Here is a 23,879-nt window from a genome sequence, read left to right on the forward strand (position 1 = left end):
TAGCCATTGATGGATCTATCCTCCATGAACTTATCTAGCTTTTTTTTTTTTTTAACCCTGTTATAGTCTTGGATTTCACCACATCCTCTGGCATTGCAGTCTATTGCCAGCAGCTCTTCTCAATTTGTGGGGTCAATCCCTCCCTTCTTAAGACATACTTCCAGGATGTCCTTGTAGTGTTTCCTCTGTCCCCCCGGGTTCTCTTACCATGACTAAGTTGAGAAAAGAGGACTTGCTTTTGAAGATTAGTATCAACCATCCACACACAATGACCAGCCCAGCGAAGTTGATGTTCCATAATCTTTGCTCAACACTGGTGATTTTAGCTGCAGAAAGAACGCTGACATTGGTGCAACGATATTCCCATCTCATATGGAGAATCTTCCTAAGGCAACATTGTTAGTACCACTCCAGACGCTTAAGATGGCTTAGATATGCCATCCATGTCTCTCAACCATAAAGAAGAGTGGGGATGACTACTGCATTGTAGACCAGGAACTTAGTTTCCATACACAGATCTCTATCAATAAAGACATGACTGAGCAACTTTCCAAAGGATACACTGGCACAATGGAGCCTATGTTCAATCTCCACATCAAGACTGGCTGTCTGGGAGAGGTGGCTACCAAGGTAAGGGAAATGCTCAACATTTCCCAGGGCTCACCACCGATGACAATTTGTAGGAGAAGGGGGGCAATGTGCACTGGGGCAGGCAGGTGGAGCACCTCAGTCTTCCCAGTGTTAAGAAAAAGTCCCAGGCTATGCTAGGCACCTAGAAAAGATCTAGGGTGGACTGCAAGTCAGCACAATCACAGCTCAAGTAACACCAGGATTTCCATTTTAACACAGGTGAAAAAAAGGTGTACAAAAATTGCATTAGAATATCATTTTAAAACGTTTAATTGACAACCCTACAATAATCATAGAATCATAGCCTTGGAAACAAGCAGGGAGAACTGGAGGTCCTGGTGATGTCAAGAAACTATGACGTGATTGGAATAACAGAGACTTGGTGGGATAACTCACGTGACTGGAGTACTGTCATGGATGGTTATAAACTGTTCAGGAAGGACAAGCAGGGCAGAAAAGGTGGGGGAGTAGCACTGTATGTAAGAGAGCAGTATGACTGCTCAGAGCTCCGGTACGAAACTGTAGAAAAACCTGAGTGTCTCTGGATTAAGTTTAGAAGTGTGTGCAACAAGAGTGATGTAGTGGTGGGAGTCTGCTATAGACCACCGGACCAGGGGGATGAGGTAGATGAGGCTTTCTTCCGGCAGCTCACGGAAGCTACTAGATCGCATGCCCTGATTCTCATTGGTGACTTTAATTTTCCTGATATCTGCTGGGAGAGCAATACAGCAGTGCATAGACAATCCAGGAAGTTTTTGGAAAGCGTAGGGGACAATTTCCTGGCGCAAGTGCTAGAGGAGCCAACTAGGGGGGGCGCTTTTCTTGACCTGCTGCTCACAAACCGGGTAGAATTGGTGGGGGAAGCAAAAGTGGATGGGAATCTGGGAGGCAGTGACCATGTGTTGGTTGAGTTCAGGATCCTGACGCAGGGAAGAAAGGTAAACAGCAGGATACGGACCCTGGACTTCAGGAAAGCAGACTTCGACTCCCTCAGGGAACGGATGGCCAGGATCCCCTGGGGGACTAACTTGAAGGGGAAAGGAGTCCAGGAGAGCTGGCTGTATTTCAAGGAATCCCTGTTGAGGTTACAGGGAAAAACCATCCCGATGAGTCGAAAGAATAGTAAATATGGCAGGTGACCAGCTTGGCTTAATGGTGAAATCCTAGCGGATCTTAAACATAAAAAAGAAGCTTACAAGAAGTGGAAGGTTGGACATATGACCAGGGAAGAGTATAAAAATATTGCTCGGGCATGTAGGAATGAAATCAGGAGGGCCAAATCGCACCTGGAGCTGCAGGTAGCAAGAGATGTCAAGAGTAACAAGAAGGGTTTCTTCAGGTATGTTGGCAACAAGAAGAAAGCCAAGGAAAGTGTGGGCCCCTTACTGAATGAGGGAGGCAACCTAGTGACAGAGGATGTGGAAAAAGCTAATGGACTCAATGCTTTTTTTGCCTCTGTCTTCACTAACAAGGTCAGCTCCCAGACTGCTGCGCTGGGCATCACAACATGGGGAAGAGATGGCCAGCCCTCTGTGGAGACAGAGGTGGTTAGGGACTATTTAGAAAAGCTGGACGTGCACAAGTCCATGGGGCCGGACGAGTTGCATCCGAGAGTGCTGAAGGAATTGGCGGCTGTGATTGCAGAGCCATTGGCCATTATCTTTGAAAACTCGTGGCGAATGGGGGAAGTACCAGATGACTGGAAAAAGGCTAATGTAGTGCCAATCTTTAAAAAAGGGAAGGAGGAGGAACCTGGGAACTACAGGCCAGTCAGCCTCACCTCAGTCCCTGGAAAAATCATGGAGCAGGTCCTCAAAGAATCAATCCTGAAGCACTTGCATGAGAGGAAAGTGATCAGGAACAGCCAGCATGGATTCACCAAGGGAAGGTCATGCCTGACTAATCTAATCGCCTTTTATGATGAGATTACTGGTTCTGTGGATGAAGGGAAAGCAGTAGATGTATTGTTTCTTGACTTTAGCAAAGCTTTTGACATGGTCTCCCACAGTATTCTTGTCAGCAAGTTAAGGAAGTATGGGCTGGATGAATGCACTATAAGGTGGGTAGAAAGCTGGCTAGACTGTCGGGCTCAACGGGATTGTCAGGATCAATGGCTCCATGTCTAGTTGGCAGCCGGTGTCAAGTGGAGTGTCCTAGGGGTCGGTCCTGGGCCCGGTTTTGTTCAATATCTTCATAAATGATCTGGAGGATGGTGTAGATTGCACTCTCAGCAAATTTGCGGATGATACTAAACTGGGAGGAGTGGTAGATACGCTGGAGGGGAGGGATAGGATACAGAAGGACCTAGACAAATTGGAGGATTGGGCCAAAAGAAATCTGATGAGGTTCAATAAGGATAAGTGCATGGTCCTGCACTTAGGACGGAAGAATCCAATACACCGCTACAGACTAGGGGCTGAATGGCTAGGCAGCAGTTCTGCGGAAAAGGACCTAGGGGTGACAGTGGATGAGAAGCTGGATATGAGTCAGCAGTGTGCCCTTGTTGCCAAGAAGGCCAATGGCATTTTGGGATGTATATGTAGGGGCATAGCGAGCAGATCGAGGGACGTGATCGTTCCCCTCTATTCGACATTGGTGAGGCCTCATCTGGAGTACTGTGTCCAGTTTTGGGCCCCACACTACAAGAAGGATGTGGATAAATTGGAGAGAGTCCAGCGAAGGGCAACAAAAATGATTAGGGGTCTAGAACACATGACTTATGAGGAGAGGCTGAGGGAGCTGGGATTGTTTAGTCTGCAGAAGAGAAGAATGAGGGGGGATTTGATAGCTGCTTTCAAATACCTGAAAGGGGGTTCCAAAGAGGATGGCTCTAGACTGTTCTCAATGGTAGCAGATGACAGAATGAGGAGTAATGGTCTCAAGTTGCAGTGGGGGAGGTTTAGATTGGATATTAGGAAAAACTTTTTCACTATGAGGGTGGTGAAACACTGGAATGCGTTACCTAGGGAGGTGGTAGAATCTCCTTCCTTAGAGGTTTTTAAGGTCAGGCTTGACAAAGCACTGGCTGGGATGATTTAACTGGGAATTGGTCCTGCTTCGAGCAGGGGGTTGGACTAGATGACCTTCTGGGGTCCCTTCCAACCCTGATATTCTATGATTCTAATCACAGTTAACTCATGCGATTAACTCAAAAATATTAATCACGATTAATTGCAATTTTAATTGCACTGTTAACCAATAGAATACCAATCGACATTTATTAAATATTTGGGATGTTTTTCTACATTTTCATATATATTGTATTCTGTGTTGTAATTGAAATCAAGGTGTATATTATTTTTGATTACAAACATTTGCACTGTAAAAATGATAAAAGAAATAGCATTTTTGAATTCACATCATACAAGTACTGTAGTGCAATCTCTTTGTGATGAAAGTGCAATTTACAAATGTAGGTTTTTTTTTTGGTTTACATAACTGCACTCAAAAACAAAACAATGCAAAACTTCAGAGCTTGCACGTCCACTCAGTCCTACTTCTTGTTCAGCCAATTGCTAAGACAAACAAGTTTGTTTACATTTACAGGAGATAATGCTGCCCTCTTATTTACAATGTCACCAGAAAGTGAGAACAGGCATTTGCATAGCACTTTTGTCATCAGCATTGCAAGTATTTATGTCCCCACATATGCTAAACATTCATATGCCCTTTCCTGCTTCGGCCACCATTCCAGAGGACATGCTTCCATGCTGATGGCGCTCGTTAAAAAAAAAGTGCATTAATTATATTTGTGACTGAACTCCTTTGGGGAAAATTGTATGTCCCCTATTCTGTTTTACCTGCATTCTGCCACATATTTCATGTTATAGCAGTCTCAGATGAAGACTCAGCACTTGTTGTTGATTTTAAGAACACTTTCACTGCAATGTAAAGAAGGTACAAGTGTGAGATTTCTAAAGATAGCTACAGCACTCAAACCAAGATTTAAGAGTCTGAAGTGCCTTCTGAAATCTGAGAGGGATGAGGTGTGGAGCATGCTTTCAGAAATCTTAAAAAAGCAAAACTCCAATGCATAAACTCCAGAAACCAAACCACCAAAAAAGAAAATCTACCTTCTGCTAGTGTCATCTGACTCAGATAATGAAAATGAACATGCGTCGGTCTGCACTGCTTTGGATTGTTATTGAGCAGAACCCCTCATCAGCATGGACGCATGTCCCCTGGAATGGTGGTTGAAGCATGAAGGGACATATGAATCTTCAGCGCACTTGGCACGTAAATATCTTGCAACGCCAGCTACAGCAGTGCCATGAGAACGTCTGTTCTCACTTTCAGGTGACATTGTAAATAAGAGGCGGGCAGCATTATCTCCTGCAAATGTAAAAAAATTTGTTCGTCTGAGCAATTGGCTGAACAAGAAATAGGACTGAATGGACTTGCCAGCTCTAAAATTTTACATTGTTTTATTTCTGAATGCAGGGGTTTTTTTGTACATAATTCTACATTTGTAAGTTCAACTTTAATGATAAAGAGATTGCACTACAGTAGTTGTATTAGGTGAATTGAAAAATACTATTTTATTTTTCTACAGTGCAAATAATTGTAATAAAAATAAATATAAAGTAAACACTGTACACTTTATATTCGGTGTTGTAATTGAAATCAATATATTTGCAAATGTAGAAAACATCCAAAAATATTTAAATAATTGGTATTCTATTGTTTAACAATGTGATTAATCATGTGATTAATTTTTTTAATCACTTGACAGCCCTAGCTTATTGTCATTTGTGCATCGCTTGATTTTTTTTTATACCAGTATGACTGTTTTAAAAATGGCCATGGCTAACATTTTTCTAATATCAGACTTTTACTTCAAACCCCTTTGTCGAAGGAACTACAACACATAGGACTGGTCTACACTAAAAAGGTAGGTCAACCCAGCTACATTGCTTCAGGGTGTGAAAAATCCACACTGCCCAAGTAACATAGTTAAATTGACCTAATTCCTGATGGAGACAGTGCTAGTCAATAGAAGAATTCTTCCATCGACCTAGTTATCGCCTCTCTGGGAAGTGGACTGCATAGGCCAATGGGAGAACAACTTCTGCCATAGATAGTGTTTACAAAGCACTACAGCAGCACAGCTGTGCCACTATAGCATTTCAAGTGTATACAAGCCTTTACAGGGTTGAAATTGAAAGGTGTGAACTCTTGATTTGTGGAGACTGGATGAATTATTGTGGAAAGTTTAAATGTGTTTTCTGTGTTTATTTTTCATGCTAAACGTAAGGTACTGTTTTCACGGACAACAGTATGCTCACGCTGAATTTGTGAATGTAAACCTTATGTTAGTCCTTAAAACAGTGCTCTGTATTATAGGTGCATTTCTTGATGCTCAGCAATCAGGGTGGATAAAAATAGATTTTTTAAAAATAAAAAAAAAATTAAAAATTTAAATAGGATTTTTTTATTTAAATCAGTTTATTGTATTTATTTTGATTTTAATAATAAACTTGTTTACAATTAAATCTGAATTTAATACAAGATATGCTAAAACCTACATTTATAATCTCTTAAAATGTTTAAATAAAAGTAAGTATGCTAAAGCCATGAGCCTCCATCAAAAACTGAGTTAAAGATTGCTTTTTAATATAGAGAAAGAATCGGGAAACTTTTATTGTCCAGCTTTATAAATTGGCACAATAAGTATTAAGGGCTTGACCTTGTGGGGGACCCAAGGGCTGTGGTAATGGGTGCAAGAAACTGGCAAAGTCATCACAGACATTGTGACCCCGTCTCTGACTCCAAGAGACACCATAATGTGTATCTGATCAGGATTATCTGCTTAGCCCATCATTTTTGTGGGGAAGGGATTCTGCAACCAAGCATACTTTTTAGCCTATAGCTCAAATATACATACTGTTACTGAATGTGGAAATCAAGACTAGAAGTTACTTTGTGTAAGAGCTCTGAGCATGTGCTTTTCAACTAAAGAATGAATGGTATGGTTTAAGGAGTCAAAATATTTTGCAATATAAGAAGCTTTTAGTTGTACTGTAAAATTAGTGCAATGAATAAGTCATACCCAAAAGACAGTTTTAGTACAGAAGGCCCATCCCTTTGTCAATATTGTGATACACATGGATTCACAGCTCTGCATGTTTAAATATCCATTAATTCAGGGCAAGGCTTAATTTTATTTCATTTTGATATTACTTAAATGGCTGAAATGCATCTACCTGAGTCACATTGCTATAGTGCGAGCAGTAGTGACCATAATAAGAACATAAGAATGGTCACACTGGGTCAGACCAAAGGTCCATCTAGCCCAGTATCTTGTTTTCCGACAGTGGCCAAAGCTAGGTGCCCCAGAGGAAATAAACAAAACAGCTAATCATCAAGTGATCCAGACCATCATCCAGTCCCAGCTTCTGGCAAACAGAGGCTAGGGACACTATCCCTGCCCATCCTGGCTAAGAGCCATTGATGGACCTCTCCTCCACAAACTTACCTCGTTCTTTTTGAACCCTGTTATAGTCTTGGCCTTCACAACATCCTCTGGCAAAGAATTCCACAGGTTGATTGTGCGTTGTGTGAAGAAATCTTCCTTTTGTTTATTTTAAACCTCCTGCCTATTAATATAATATGGTCACTCCTAGTTCTTGTGTTATGAGAAGGAGTAAATAACACTTCCTTATTTACTTTCTTCACACCAGTCATGATTTTATAGACCTCAATCATATCTCCCCTTAGTCATCTTTTCAAGCTAAAAAGTCCCAGTCCTATTAATGTCTCCTCATACAGAAGCTGTTCCATACCTTTAATCATTTTTTTTTGCCCTTTTCTGAACCTTTTCCAATTCCAATACATCTTTTTTGAGATGGGGTGATCACATCTGCATGTAGTATTCAAGATGTGGGCATACCATGGATTTATATAGAGGCAATATGATATTTTCTGTCTTATTATCTATACCTTTCCTAACGATTCCCAACATTGTTAGTATTTTTTACTGCTGCTGCACATTGAATGGATGTTTTCAGAGAAGTAGCCACAATGACGCCAAGGTCTCCTTCTTGAGTAGTAACAGCTAATTTAGACCCCATCATTTTACCTATATAGTTGGGATGATGTTTTCCAATGTACATTATTTTGCACTTATCAACACTGAATTTCATCTGCCATTATGCTATCCAGTCACGCATTTTTGTGAGATCCCTTTGTAACTCCTTGCAGCCTTCTTTGGACTCTAGTAGTTTTGTCAGGTTTCGGAGTAACAGCCGTGTTAGTCTGTATTCGCAAAAAGAAAAGGAGTACTTGTGGCACCTTAGAGACTAACCAATTTATTTGAGCATAAGCTTTCGTGAGCTACAGCTCACTTCATCGGATGCATAAAGTCTGCTGCAGTTTCCACGGTATGCATCCGATGAAGTGAGCTGTAGCTCACGAAAGCTTATGCTCAAATAAATTGGTTAGTCTCTAAGGTGCCACAAGTACTCCTTTTCTTTTTAGTAGTTTTGTATCATCTGCAGATTTTGCCATCTCACTGTTTACCTCTTTTTCCGGATCATATATGAATATATTGAACAGTATGGGTCCCAGTACAGGCCCCTGGAGGACACCACTCTTTACCTCTCTCATTCTGAAAACTGACCATTTATTCCTACCCTTTGTTTCCTATCTTTTAAACAGTTACTGATCCAGGAGAGGACCTTCCCTCTTATCCCATGACAGCTTAAGAGCCTTTGGTGAGGGAACTGGTCAAAGGCGTTCTGAAAATCTAAGTGCACTATATCCACCGGATCATCCTGGTCCACATGCTTGTTGACCCCTTTAAAGAAATCTAGTAGATTGGTGAGGCATGATTTCCCTTTACAAAAAACAGATTAACATGATTTGTTGGGGAAGAGTGAACATACGTATTATATACGTAATTCTGTTCTTTACTATAGTTTCAACCAATTGCTGGGATCACCTCTGGAGCCCTTTTTGAAAAATTGGCATCATATTAGCTATCCTTCAGTCATCTGGAACAGAAGCTGATTTAAATTATAGGTAACACACCGCAGTTAGTAGTTCTGCAATTTCACCTTTGCGTTCCTTCAGAACTCTTTGGTGCATACCATCTGGTCCTGGTGACTTATTACTGTTTCATTTATCAATTTGTTCCAAAACCTCCTTTACTGACACCTCAGCTCTGTCACCTAAAAAGAATGGCTCAGATTTGGGAATTTCACTCACATCATCAGCCGTGAAGATCAAGGCAAAAAATTCATTTAGTTTCTCTGCAAGAGCCTTATCATCCTTGAGTGTTCCTTTAGCATCTCCATTATTCAGTGGCCCCACTGGTTGTTTAGCAGGCTTCCTGCTTCTGATGTACTTAAATTTTTTTTGCTCTTACTGTTTGAGTCTTTGGCTAGCAGTTCTTCAAATTCTTTTTTTGGACTTCCTAATTATATTTTTACACTTCACTTGCCAGACTGTATGCTCTTTTCTAGTTTCCTCACTAGGATTTAACTTCCACTTTTTAAAAGATGCCTTTTTGCCTCTCACTGCTTCTTTTACTTTGTTCTTTAGCCATGGTGGCACTTTTTTGGCCCTCTTAGTATAATTTTTAATTTTGGGTATACATTTAAATTGAGCCTCTATTATGGTGTCTTTAAAAAGTTTCTATGAAGCTTGAAGGGATTTCAATTTTGCACTGTAGCTTTTAATTTCTGTCTAACTTCCTCATTTTCGTGCAATTCCCCTTTCTGAAATTAAATGCTACCATGGTGAGCTGCTGTGATGTCCCCCCCCACCTCCACAGGGATGATAAATGTCCTCTTGTGGGTTCCAGGACTAGCTGCTCCAAGAAGCAATCATTTAAGGTGTCAAGAAACTATCTCTGCATCCCATCCTGAGGTGACATGTACCCAGTCAATATGGAGATAGTTGAAATCCCCCATTATTATTTTTACTGAGCTTTTTATTTTTATAGCCTCTCTAATCTCCCCTAGCATTTCACAGTCACTATCACCGTCCTGGTCAGGTGGTCAGTAATATATCCCTTCTGCTATCTTCTTCTTCTTATGTCTCCGACCTTATCCCCATAATATGCAAGTTTACATTTCAACTTTACATTACAAACCTTCTACTTGCTCCCCTTTTCAGTTGCTTATACCTTCTCAGATAAGTTACTTTTGGGATGAAACTGTTTGTCCTTAGTTCAATGACTTCTTTCAAAAGATCGACAAAACTCAGCCAGCCATTTTGGTCTGCGTATGTAAGAGAACGTCTCAAGAGTCAATGCTACATTTGTTGCATATGCAAGTGGTCAGCAGTGGAGGCTGGATTATTCTTGGCTACTCACTTTTAAGCCCCTACTCCTAAAGTCTTTGGGAACCTGATCTTCATGGTGCATCTGTGGATGGCAGGAGTGGACAATGCAATAGAGGTAGCATTCTACCTCCTTTCCTGCTTTCGAGAGGAATTCAGCTTGAGTTGTGTCTCCTCTTCACTGGATTTGGGGGAATTTTGTGGCCTGATCCTATGAGATTTGTATGGCTACGCCCTGACATTCTCACAGCAGGTCTCTAAAGGCAGTGGAATTATTATCTGTACATACAGATATGTTTTATGGTTGGGCCCTTAATAGCCAGTTTAAACAATGTTAGTTCTTCTGACTGTTGAGGCTCTTAGTCATTGCCAGAGAAGTGTAAAGGTACCTTAATGTAAATGAGAATTCAGCCCCACATATCAATGAATTGTGTGTGTATATGTATGTATATATTTGAGATTTCAAGCTTTGACCTGTGATATACAGAAGGTCAGACTAGATGATTTGGTGACCTCCCAGATAAGGGATTCATAGAAAATTGATATTGTGGGACACCTCCAGTGTAAAAGCAAGCTGGACATAATTTTGTATTTGAATCAGAACCAATTTTAGCATGATAAATTACAGGATGGATTTGATTTAGATCACTAGTCAGGAAGACTCGACTTAATCATGGATTTCTACATAAAAGTGAATTCTTGTTGGTTGTTATAATCTTAATACATATTCTTCACAACTCAGAGATAGATGAGACCCAAACTGGGTCTCTCTTACGCCTTGCTGCCATTATAGGTTTTCCCTTCTAGTGAGAGAATGGTATGGTAGATCTCAAATCAATGAAGCCTGCACTCAGAAAGACCTCAAGACTTCTGGAATATGCTGCTCAAACAGTTTCACTTTTGTTTCTACTGCCTGTTCCTCCCTTCTCACGTTTATCTCCAGACTTCTTCTCCTTGTCCAGATCTATTCCACCCGCAACAATCTTCTATTCATTGAACTTTTTGAAACTTTGCAGTTTTAGAGAGAGGTAAGGGATTGACTCTGTATACACAAATTTGCAGAGGGACAATAGGGTTGAGGTCTTATTTCTCATATCTATATATTATGTATGTATGTATTTATTTAAAAACATTTTTGCTGTTAACAAGCATGTTATCTCTGGGGACACAAATCCACAGTTTGAGAACAGCAAAACTAAACATCTCTGATGGTCTCTTCTAGACTGAGCACTAAGTCCCATTGGGTAGATAGAAAGATTAACCTAAATAATCTGTACAGAAGCCCCTGGAACCCCATAAGATTGGGTCCCTAATCCATGAACTATTGGAACTCATTTACAAAACTTTTCTTACAGATTCCATGAATATATTGTGTCATACTATAGAATTAGAATTTATAATCCCTATTCCATGATGAGATACCTTTGAGCTATAATGTATCTTAATTAAAACTATCTTTAGATAGGTTTTTTCCTCAAAACAAAAAGCATTTTATCAAAAAAATCCAATTTAAATAAAAATCCAATTTTTAAAAATTTTTTTTAAATAATTGATTTTTATCCACCCTGCACTTAACTTAATAGTCTAGATCAGCACCTATCAACTAAACACAAAGGAGACAGAACAATGGACTGTAAGAACCACTAATGCTCTTGCAATACAAGATAAGGCACTTCAACCAACCGTCCCGGGCAGTAAGAATGAACCGGATCAGCGGCCTTAATATATTGATGCATGAGTGTGGCACTCAAGGGGGCGCCGCAACCGATCCTACGGATACTGCCAAGGCAAAAGTCTCTAACAACTGTGCATGTGGGCACGCACACACTTAGAATGGAATCGACATGAGCAAGCACTCGAAGTAGTACAGCATCAGTAAGGGTTTGATCCTGCAAAGTGAAGACTGCTGAGCACACTCAACTCCCAAGATGTTCAGAACCTCAAAGAATTCAACTGTAGTAGCACAAAATGAGTAATGCCATTAGTTTTCCACTTCCAGCCACCATGTCCAGAACAAAGAACAGGCAAGGCAGATACTATGATTAAGGCTACGTTTTAGTCACGGGTATTTTTAGTAAAAGTCAAGGACACAGCCCATGACCTGTCCATGGGCGCTCTGGGGAGGCGGCACGTGGCTTGGGGACCCCCGCTGCTGCTGGGGGAGCGCATGGGTGGCAGCATGTGGCCTGGGCTCCCTGCCTAGCTCCTGGAAGCGGCTGGCATGGCCCTGTGGCCCCTTGATGGAGGCATGGCCAGGGGGGCTCCACACGCTGCCCCCACCCTGACTGCCTGCTCTGCAGCTCCCATTGGCCGGGAACCATAGCCAATGGGAGCTGCGGGGGCAGTGCCTGCAGGTGAAGGCAGTGCACAGAGCTGCCTGGCTGTCTGCACCTCTGCCTAGGAGCCCTAGGGAGGGAGGGACAGACATGTTGCCGCTTCCAGGGAGTCCCTTGAGGTAAGCACTGCCCCGAGCCCTCACCCCCTCCCACACTGAAACTCCTGCTACTGCTATGAGGGCTGGGGGGAGAGCAGTTGCCCAAGGCTGCCCCAGCAGCTGTCGGTGCGGCTGTCCCAGGGGCTGCCTGAGCAGCTCGAGTGGCCCCCGGGTCAGTTGCACCAGCAGTCATGGAGGTCCCGGAAAGTCATGGAATCCGTAACTTCTGTGACCTCTCTGACAGACTTGCAGCCTAGCTATGACGTTAGCACTGAGAGAAAGAGAGAGAGATTTTTTAAATCCTGAAACTAAACAACAGATACCAAATCTCAAAACACATATTTCAATTATTGTGTTTCATCCAGTCCTGTACTTCCCCCACCTTAGTCTGTCTGTTTGGGCCTTCACTGAACCCTTTGTAGGATTGTGGCCATAGAGAGCACGGTGACAGGTGCCATGGCAATTAGGGAGGTTGCACTAACCTAGATAACTCAATAAATCAATTACACATTTGGCCTAAAGTACCTAGACATAATCCAAAGGATATTTTAAAGTAAATTCTTTTCTAACTGATGCAATACTTTTAAGGTAATATAGGTAACATTAAAACTAAAACATGGAACAAATGCTGTTATTTAGTGTCAGAAGACTACTGTGCAAAATACCATAAATATATTAGGAGCCATGTAGATAACTTTAAATACTATACTGTGGGTTTCACATGTTTGATACCGCAGGTATGTTAAAATAATCATTTTTCATTTTAATAAAATATTTGTAAAAACATGTAATGATTTTGATTATACTTATACAAAATGTTTACAACAAAAATTTGTAGCCTGGGAGTTTCAATTGTGTGGACTTCTAAGTTTACCTCATAACTACAATTTTTATAAACCAAATCAACTCTGAAGGCCACCTATCGAAGACTCAAGAGAAAACTTGATAAATCATAAAACTCCTTTGTCCAGGGTCTTAAGAGTATAAATGAGGCTTCAGAGAGGGAAACATAATTCAATAACAGGTTTTTAAGAAACAAATCATAGAATATCAGGGTTGGAAGGGACCTCAGGAGATCATCTAGTCCAACCCCTTGCTCAAAGCAGGGCCAATCTCCAATTTTTGTCTCTCCCCCCGAATATAAATCAGATGTGAATTATATAAAGATAGTGAGAGGGAGCTGATTAAATGATGCACTGAACACTATCTTGTTATAAAGACAGAGTGTTGTTACTGTTATGAGCTGCGTAAAGCCTTTTTATGGGTCAAGTTAGATGGATGTCAACACAACTGTAAGGATATATTAACCTACCTATGGCAAAGGGATCATGTGAATGCCCTCATCTGTTCATTCCTTCTGAGGTTATGTCTACACTCAAATTGCTAGTGGTACAGCTGCAGCAGTGCTTCAGTGTAGACATTCGCTATAGTGACAGAAGTTCTCCCTTCACCGTAGTTAGGTTATAGCTACACTTAACACTTTAGCAGCACAGCTGTGCCACAGCAGCGGTTCACTACCTATGCTGACCGGAGTTAAGCCAACTTAATTTTGTAGTATAGATCAAGCTTTTATCTATCTCCCGGAGACATGGTAGATAGGTCAACCTGGGTTACTTTGGCATCTGTCAGCCCTGGTCTACGCTGCGTGGGCAGGGGTCCTAGCGAATAGCGTAGCTGAAGTTGGCGTATCTTAGGTCGACTTACCTGGCTGTTGATGGGGAGCGCGTTCGGGGATCGATCACTACCCGCCGACCCAGCGGGTAGTGAAGACCTGAAGTCAGTGGTGTGAAAATTCCACAGCTGTGAGAGACACAGCTGTGCTGATGTAAGTTTTCAGCATAGACCAGCTCTGAAGCATCTTGCACTGGTCACTCTCCGAAGATAAGATGGACCATGGGTCTGACTCAGTATGGACATTCTTATATAATCCATCCAGAAGTTTTGGAATGTTTTGGAGGAGGGGCTTTGCTGAGTATTGTTTTGGATAAGTGTGTGTTGGAGAGAGAGAGAAAAAATTAGCAGAACAGAGAGAAACTGAGAACAGACAAGAACAAAGAGGCAGAGGCAAAAGGCAAGAAAATCAAGCATTAGCTTCTGAGCACAGCATGACCCTAGAAAAAGCTAGATAGCAAGTTCTCTGGGTCTAAAGTTGGCTAAAGAGGCTTGATGCTGTAAGCTAAGAAACTGGACGTTTTGTTCTTTCATAGAATATCAGGGTTGGAAGGGACCTCAGAAGGTCATCTAGTCCAACCACCTGCTCAAAACAGGACCAATCTGCAACTAAATCAAGTTTTTTCCTCCTGCATTCACAGAAGCAGGACTTTGTACATTCCTTGTAAATAAACAAGACTGCATAAAACAAGAAGACTCCACCCACTTCTACTTCCAACTGGAACATCCACAGCAGTGGCACCAACTGCGGGAGGGAGAGAAAGGGCAAATGCTCCCTCCCCTCACCAAAGGTTTCTTGGTCTATACTACAGAGATAAAAGGATCATGATCTGACCTCTTTTAAGCAGTGCTGCCATACTAAATCAGTATGGCTTCTGTCAGAGAGGTCTTGAAGCGTTCCTCCAGCTGTATAATCACACCAGTACTGAAATCTGATCTGGCTGTCACTCCAGATGGAATGGCCAGGCCAAATTTCAGGGAGTGGCCCTGTGGACCGGGTTACACCACTCAAATTTGGCCTGCTGCCAGCTAGAGTAGCATTGCAACTTGGTACACAGGGAATCTGTTCCTGTACAGCACAGCCTAGTCTGCCAAGAACTCTACTCCTGGTGGCACTGGCTCATGCACTGTGTGGATAAGAAAGAGGAAAGACTCCTAGTGGAGACAGACACAAGGTCCCAGACCAGAACAGCTTGTGTGGATGGGCAGGGACGATAATTTACATCCCCCCCCCCAACACATGTGTCTGATTTGGAGCCATTGGTTTCCCCAGGGCTCTAAACTCCGACAAGCCACTTAAGATTAGAAAGGGGCAGCATTATATTGAGGAGCAAACAAGTTGCCGGCAGCACCTTAACTGAGTCATGAGACTAGCCAACCCAACCAGGATACGCCTCCTTTAGTCAACAGGTCTGTTTGAGAAGCGGTCCGGATAACAACTAGCGTTTCCTGGAGACTTGTTTGCCCTTCGTCACACAGCAGCAGCAGCTCGCTTCTACTTTCTAAGCAGCCTTCAGCAGCCGCTTGGCTTTGCGCCTCCCCGGGAGCGGGCAGACACACCCGGCCGCTAGACACAGAGCGGGGCTGAGCTGCCGGGGGCTGCGCTGGAGCTTTTCGCAGAGGACCGGGGGTGGGGGTCCGTCCCCGGGCGGGGTGAGATACCCACGGCGCTCCTGTTTGTCCGCCTCGCACGGGACAGTTACCGGGGAGCTGCGGCCACCACCCGCCCTGAGGAGATAGGGCTAGGCCCTGCCAGCACGCAAGCGGGGGGCCACGGCCCGCGAACCAGCCGCTACCACACGGGCCGGGATGGTGGAGCAGTAGCGGCCGCCTCAACAGGGCTCCTAAGGGACGAGGCGCCCCAACTTACCGGCCCTGGGGTCCTCGCACCACGCCCTGAATAGCTCCCCCCTCCCCGACCCAAAGGGTCGGCGTCGGCGTCCAACACCGCCAGCGGCGGGGACGGCGCACCTAGTGGGGCGGGAATACGCGGAACAGGCGGCCGGGCTCTCCTCAGCGCGCCTCTCCAGCGGCGGCGTCCAGGTGAGCTCCAGGGGCTGGGGCCGGGGCCCGCACTGCGCCTGCGCACAGGCCCCTCCCCGGCTTTACCTGGCCGCCCAGGTGCGCGAAGCAGGGAGCCTGAGGGAAGCCCGCGTGCCCCAGCCGCCAGGGACGCTCACCGGCCGCTGCTCCACCTCGCCCCACGGGCCCTCGGCGCTCCTTTGCTCCTCAGCATCTGCTGCTGACAGGAAGGCTCCTCCTGGGCGCCGACAGCAGCCGGCGGGCGCTGTTGGCTTGAGATACGCACCTGGTTTTCCCGAGCCCTGGTCTCAACCGGGGTGGGGGGAAGCTCCCCCGGCCATGGGCCCAGCCTAGAGGTTGCAGAATTAGCCCTAGGAAGCTCTCACCTCCACATGAAATGCATATTAATCTACCAACCACTTTAAGAGGAGGAAGAGGCTTCCCACTTCCATGGCCAAGGGTCACAGTTTCAGCTGTGCCACTCAGTGCCAGTCACACTTTCCCTCTTCTGCCATACAGGAGAGTTTATTTCAGGTAAGTAGCCATCGACCACTTCTGTAGTGGGGTAAAGTTTACATATTGTTGCCTTTGCTTTGAAACACTCCTACAAAGCCATGATCATTGCTCCCCCTACCCCACTTTGTCAGACTTGCACAATCCCCTGGTAAGTTACACCTGACCAAGCAGCGCTGCATAAACAGTTCAAACAGTCCTCAGGACTCTATTTTTCTTAGTTTTACCAGATTTCTGCTATTTAAAATTCATTTAATTCTTTGGGATTACATTACAGGATTTACAGAATATAAACATTAGGGTAGGGACTGCTAGTCAGTGTTCATACAGCACTTACTATACTGAAGGCCACAGCTGGTGTAGGGTATATATCACACTATGTCTAACAATACACTGTTGTAATATTATAAGAATTACTGTCTTTTAATAAAAAGAAAAGGAGTACTTGTGGCACCTTAGAGACTAACCAATTTATTAGAGCATAAGCTTTCGTGAGCTACAGCTCACTTCTGAGCTGTAGCTCACGAAAGCTTATGCTCTAATAAATTGGTTAGTCTCTAAGGTGCCACAAGTACTCCTTTTCTTTTTGCGAATACAGACTAACACGGCTGTTACTCTGAAACCTGTCTTTTAATACATTTTGGTTTTTTTGGCTTGCCCCATCGTTCATCAATTGCATTTCACAGTAGATTTGGCAGTTCTTTGCTTTAATTAATTATAATCTTCACAGAGGTATGACTCATGTGACATGAAGACTGATCCATATTAAGAATTTTTTAGTTCTGTACAAATAAATTTGAACGAATGAACTGTGCCTTGTCTAACTGCCTTGTTCTAATGAGGGTTCAGACAAAAGACAGCAAACACACTTGAAGTTAGATTTATGTAATGTTAGAAGAAGCTTACTATAATGAAGATTCCACAAGACGCACTACAATTTTATTATGATCATATTGTTTGCATACACATAGCACAAAAGAAATATCAAAACTGTACAAATCTTAATATTTAAACCTTGTACCTCACAGAACATAGCACATTTGGTAACATTTCCCTTAACTTTGTTTTGCCCCTGTTTTCTATAAATAGTTGCATGAAGTGAGTAATTTTTAGGAAAATTGTGTAATTTTCTACCACCCCCCCCCCCGTTTAATTTCCAAAGTGTAGATGTGTTTTCTCTTGCAGGTTTCAGGGCTGACATTTAATTGAGCAAAAGGATAAGTGCTGCATGTAAGCTTTGGTTGACCAGGTACACTCAACACGTGTTACTGGGGAAAAAACATTTAAAAAGCCCTTAGAGATAGGATCACAGTGAGTTCCTTCCTTTTATAATGGCAGAATAAAATGTCCTCTCAAACAGTGTGTCACATACTGCAGAAAACTTTCAACTTTACATATAATAAATTCAGAACCAAATTTGAGGTGTGACTCTGTTCTGAAAAGTGATTTGGTTGGGAAAAATGACAAGGGGATGTCCTATATTTGTGTCTTTCAGACTTCCAGATCAAATGTTCTTTATATATAACTTTTTAAAAAATTAAACACAGAATCTCAAAGTCAAGCTGTCTTATTTTCTGGCTCACTGGTAAGTATTCTACTAGAATTAAGATAACTAGTTTTGCTGAGCCAAAATGGAATCCAGCTCATTCTCCTATAGTTATACTGACTGCAATGGTAACAGGAATTAAAAAAAACCCTACAACTAACAATTTTAATCAGGAAAGCAAGCACCTAAAATTTCTGGTTCCACTGCGTATGCAATCTGGATCTGGGCTTAATGACACTGAGCCACATGCTTACCATGATTCATACTAATCTATGCTGATTACTGAGACCACTTCCAGATTATGAATACAAGGTGTTCCCGTATGAGTTCATCTAAGTAAACTCTAGTCTACCTCCTAGGCTTTATCTCCACCCTGTAAGATGTTAAAAGTCCAACTTGCCTTGCCTATAGTAAAATTCCACCAAATGTTAAAAAACACTTTCTCCTAGTGAATACAGTCTAATGTGTGGTGAGCATCATGTTATCTAACCCCATTCTATTCAGTCATGTTCAAATATGGCAAAAATTTGTAATGTGCACACCATCTAAAAAGATGTCAATTTTCAGGAGGAGGACTGTATTAACTCATTTCTCAATTTTCTGCTAGTTCGCTAATTATCAATACTAGTGTTATGTATGTTTAAACAAAAGGCTGAGCAGGGGAAAACCCATTTTCTCTTCAGAGTTATTTCTGCAGTGAAATAAAAGTGGTTCAATTGTAAAAGTAATTTCTATTTGCACTCTGATATTACAAAATGAGTTTATGATTTCAAAGCAAGATTAAGAAATAAGAAGCTGGCCCTGAAAGACCTTTTTCAGGATGTGAAATAATTGCACTAGGAGGAACACAATGTGGCAGATGAGTTACACTACTTTATCTAATTTTTTTTTTAAACCCATGGTCCACTCTAGAAGTCCTGTAAGTAATAGAAAAAAACCCCAGATCTAAAGTAAGAGCTAGGGCTATAACTTTTTCAAATAACAAGGGTTAAATGTGTTCAGACAATTGAATAGAGGTAGCAGGTAAAGTTCTGTTCATGGTGTGTTTATAATCACCACAGGAGTAGAGCTTAGGGGCAGTGAAAGGAGGGAGTTTCATTAATGTGGTTGACAGAAAGGGGGGACTCGAGGTCTGGAATGAGGAGAACACCTGGTCAGGAGTGAAATATGGCAGGGACAGATGGATGCTGTTGTTTCAATTCCTGCAGAGGTTAGGAGCATCACCTCAGTCCTTATTTGGGAGGTTCAGTTTCTGCACCACTGCACATCCCAAAATGGTGCTCCTAATATCAACAAGACTAGAGCATCAGATGCCCCTTCCTCCAGAACATACTCTTCCTCACCAGCTTCTATGACAATTATTTAAAGCTCTTGGGGTTGTTTCTACTATCTTGCACTCTCTGCCATACATTAGGTTAAATACAATCAGAAGTACATGCTTTCCATTTGAAGTACTAGTGTACATTACTAATAAAATTTTCTTAAGTCAACAATGAACAAAATAAAGATTGTGTTGTTCTAAAGGAAGCATGGTTACACAGGAAAAAAAAGTGGTTTCCTGAGGCTTCATCAATTCCATAGGTCACTGCAAATCTTAGAGCATATTGCATAAATACCGGAGAAGGCACAGCAATTTGGGGCCACTGAAATTTCACTTGGCCAGCCAAGCAAAGAATTTGTAAAGCAAATAGCCAAAACCCAAAAAGATGTAGCACACCATCACAAGTAGACAAAGAAAGAAAGCACTAGAGAGGGAACACTGGTTTTGGAACCTCTGCCAACTTGAAGAGGAATGTTTTAATCTTAAGCTAGTGTCCTGATTCTCTTCCCTCAGGAAAAAAAACCAAACAGAAAAAAATCTTTTCACCAAAATGTAGAAAAAACCCAGGAATTTTAGAGACAGAACATTATAAGTCCTCTTGTCCACCCCATACTAGCATAAATTGGTCCCTACTGTACCCATTTGAATTTGAAATGACTAATATGCTGTATATTATTTTATATTTTAATAACAGTCACTTAAAATTTGTTCTGCTCAGTTTCATCGCAGCATTCCTAGTTACATGCCTCAGGCTCTCTCTAAAGAAAGATACACATCTCTTCCGTGATGTGTGTATCTTTCAGTTACTTATAGTCAATATTTTATACTTCCTGTTGATCATCAGTTAGCAAAGCCATACAAATTTACTTTCTCCCCACCCCTCAGGTCAGTCCCTCCAGGCCTTCATTTTTATTTATTTAGCATTTAACAAAATGGGAAGGAATTCAGAATCTCTTTCTGGTACTGAATTTCCCAGAACTACATCAGTATTCTATGTGCAGTCTCACCAGTGCTATACAGAGAAATCAGTTCCCTAGTCCATGACATAATGCCTTTGCAGACAGCTCAAAATAGCTTTTGCTTTCTTTGCCACCATATCAAATTACAAGCTCCTATCCAATTTCTGTCCATCATCACTGTAGGTACCTTTTGGCATTGTTTTCCAAGAATCTCCAATTGAATATCCGTGTTTACGATTATTTCCCCCTAGATCTGTTTGTATTTTCCAGATTTAATTTCATATCTCACCCATATTTTTAACATCTGACTTGGTAATTTTTTGTCCCTGCTGATATTTGGAGCATCTTTTAATTTAGTACCATCTCTAAATGTCATTAGTTTGCCATTTACCATTTCTTGCAGATCATTCAAAGCTATCCTGTTTTTGGATGCTATCACACTGATTCAGAATATTCAATAACCAGAATACGGAGTTATCTTTTACTGGAATATGCAAAATGTTCAGTGTAAAACTATTCTAACAAAAAACACGTTTACTGCTTTCTCATGTTATATTTATCCAGATCTTTTCACATGAGGCCTGAGAAGTTCTGTCTTGATAAAATGATGAAATTTAAAATGCTGGCATTCAGTATTTGTTTACAATACAAGGAACCATATTATCCAAAACCAGTTTTAAAAAACATTGTTCCCAGTAAGGTGCCTGTGAAAGTTTCTACAATTTCCCTGGTGAGCATAGGCTAGGTGTAACTATCTTCTGGATGAAGGCCCTGATCCTGAAACTTTTACGCATCTGAGCAATTTTACACATTTAAGGATTCCCACATGCTGCAGTGATAATGGATTGTTAATACTGATGAGTCAAATACTCTATTTTAAGTGTAAAGTTTTCTTAATTGAACATCAATGTTTGATGCTTAATATTTTAGTACATGCTTCAAGGGTAAAATCCTGGCCCCACTGTTTAATGAGTTTTGCATTGATTTCACTGTGGCCAGGATTTCATCTCTAATGTCTAATCTACAGTGGAAAAACTCTTTTCAAAGACTGTTCTTGTCAGAAAGGTTGCTGGCCAGCACAGGCTTAGTCCAACGATAACTTCATATGAATAAAATTACTCATGTTTCAGTGTTTGCAGAATTAGGGTTTAGGTCCCTAATTTAAAGTTGTCCCTATTATGGACCCTCCTTAGTGTGGCTACAAAAATTTGCAAAGTGGTTCATAACATAGTTAGACCTAGTCTAAACTGGCCAGTGCAAACATGTTGTACTCTTATTTTAAAATGATTCAGTATTAGTTTGATTAGTCTGCTTATTTTAGCTAGTGACATTATTGCCATTTTACCTCTAAGATAATTGTTATGGTCTTAGCATAGTGCTCAAAACAGAGAGAGAAAAGCAGTCTACCAGAACCTGTTCTGCTTACAGTCAGAAAAGCTACCCTATGGACGTCGTCCTAGAAAATATTTCAGGGATCCTAAACCAAAAGGAGGGGGGTGAGAAGACACCTTTGGTTTGTGTTGCTATAGCCACAGGACACTTAGATCTCAAGTGAATGAATCAGTAGAAAACACACTCACTCCCCTCCCTTGTTCACCAAAGGCAAGAGTGGAAGATGGGTTGCTAGGAAACATCATACTGAAGATTGGAGCTCTTTGAAATTAACATAGCTGACTTCCCTCAGTCTCAGGAGCCTCTTCTATTCAAAACCATTATTAGGAAGGTGGCTTGGAAAAAGGCTGCAAAAGAAAAAAATACTAAAATAAGAAACAGCAGATCAGGAATCAGCATTTCCAATTAACTGGAATAAATAGAAATGAAACAAGGTCATTCAGTTAAAAAAAGCAGCTTGAGAGAGAAAGTAAAGAATACAAAATGATAAGAGTTTGAAGTGGTTCATATGTACCAAAGAGAAAACAATATTTAATTCATCTAAGAAAAGTACATTTAAGCAACACTTAAGACAGACTGTCTATAATCACAGTATACTTTTTCATCTTTAGATTTAAAAGGTTTCTTCTCTCACTTCCCTCCTAAAAAGATTTCATCCTTAACAAGACATTAGGGACGAGAAGGCTCAGGGATTCTTAATGGAAGATTGGAAGCCTTTTACCAGGGTTGCCAATATGAATACAGCCCTGTTTGGTAAACAAAGGAAATTATAACAATCAGATAGATGGTAGTTGCGTGCAGAAAAGGACCTAGGGGTTACAGTGGACGAGAAGCTGGATATGAGTCAACAGTGTGCCCTTGTTGCCAAGAAGGCCAATGGCATTTTGGGATGTATATGTAGGGGCATTGCCAGCAGATCGAGGGACATGATCGTTCCCCTCTATTCAACATTGGTGAGGCCTCACCTGGAGTACTCTGTCCAGTTTTGGGCCCCACACTACAAGAAGGATGTGGAAAAAAAACTGGAAAGAGTCCAGCAACAAAAATGATTAGGGGACTGGAACACATGACTTATGAGGAGAGGCTGAGGGAACTGGGATTGTTTAGTCTGTGAAAGAGAAGAATGAGGGGGATTTGATAGCTGCTTTCAACTACCTGAAAGGGGGTTCCAAAGAGGATGGCTCTAGACTGTTCTCAGTAGTAGCAGATGACAGAACAAGGAGTAATGGTCTCAAGTTGCAGTGGGGGCGATTTAGGTTGGATATTAGGAAAAACTTTTTCACTAGGAGTGTAGTGAAACACTGGAATGCGTTACCTAGGGAGGTGGTGGAATCTCCTCCTTTAGCAGTTTTTAAGGTCAGGCTTGACAAAGCCCTGGCTGGGATGATTTAGTTGGGGATTGGTCCTGCTTTGAGCAGGGGGTTGGACTAGATGACCTCCTGAGGTCCCTTCCAACCCTGATATTCTATGATTCTATGACCTTGTAGTCCTGTTCAGTTCCTAGCAACTAGTGTTTACATCACAAAATGGCCATGGATCAAACCTTCCTTACTCTCTCCCCATAGTTTGCTCTTTCAAATGAGACAGCCAAGATTAAATGGACAAGGTGGATGAGGTAATATCTTTTAGTGGACCAACTTTTGTTGGTGGGAGACACAAGCTTTCGAGTTTACACAGAGCTCTTCAGGTCTTGGAAATGTACTCAGTGTCACAACTAAATACAAGGTAGAACAGATTGTTTAGCATAAGTAGTTAACACATTTCAAGCTCTGTGTAAGCTTGAAAGCCTGTCTTTCTCTCACCAGAAGCTGGGCCACTAAAAGATATTACCTTACCCATCTTGGATTGCTAATATCCTTGGACCAGCATGGCTACAACACTATATATGAAGATTAAATGGATACAGAAACAGAACTACTCGTGCCTCTTTTGAATAGCATCTTCTAAGTAGCATCATGGAATAGACCATTCAATTTTCACTTTAGACTTAAAAGCCAAGTGTTGATCCAGCTCCCATTAATGCAAATGGAGAGAGGCTGAGGCTGGCGAAACTGGGTTGGGTGAATCTGTGGCTCCCCTTCAGTGATTCAGGGGCTGTATCTACACTAT

The 23,879-nt window shown here is 41.9% G+C and overlaps 2 protein-coding genes across 2 annotated transcripts in view; both read right to left on the reverse strand.

The window, feature by feature from the left end:
- Positions 1–15,957, reverse strand: part of GALNT3 (polypeptide N-acetylgalactosaminyltransferase 3) — a 49,158-nt gene extending 33,201 nt beyond the window's left edge. Inside the window, exon 1 of the mRNA XM_084642752.1 lies at positions 15,888–15,957. The gene's annotated coding sequence lies outside the window, so the exon portion shown is untranslated. The remainder of the gene's footprint in view (positions 1–15,887) is intronic.
- A 1,512-nt stretch (positions 15,958–17,469) lies between these two features.
- Positions 17,470–23,879, reverse strand: part of TTC21B (tetratricopeptide repeat domain 21B) — a 104,950-nt gene continuing 98,540 nt past the window's right edge. The window contains exon 30 of the transcript XR_014713564.1: positions 17,470–22,117. The gene's annotated coding sequence lies outside the window, so the exon portion shown is untranslated. The remainder of the gene's footprint in view (positions 22,118–23,879) is intronic.

This window comes from Lepidochelys olivacea (genome assembly GCF_965140295.1).
Source record: "Lepidochelys olivacea isolate rLepOli2 genome assembly, chromosome: 11".
Classification (NCBI taxonomy): domain Eukaryota; kingdom Metazoa; phylum Chordata; order Testudines; family Cheloniidae; genus Lepidochelys; species Lepidochelys olivacea.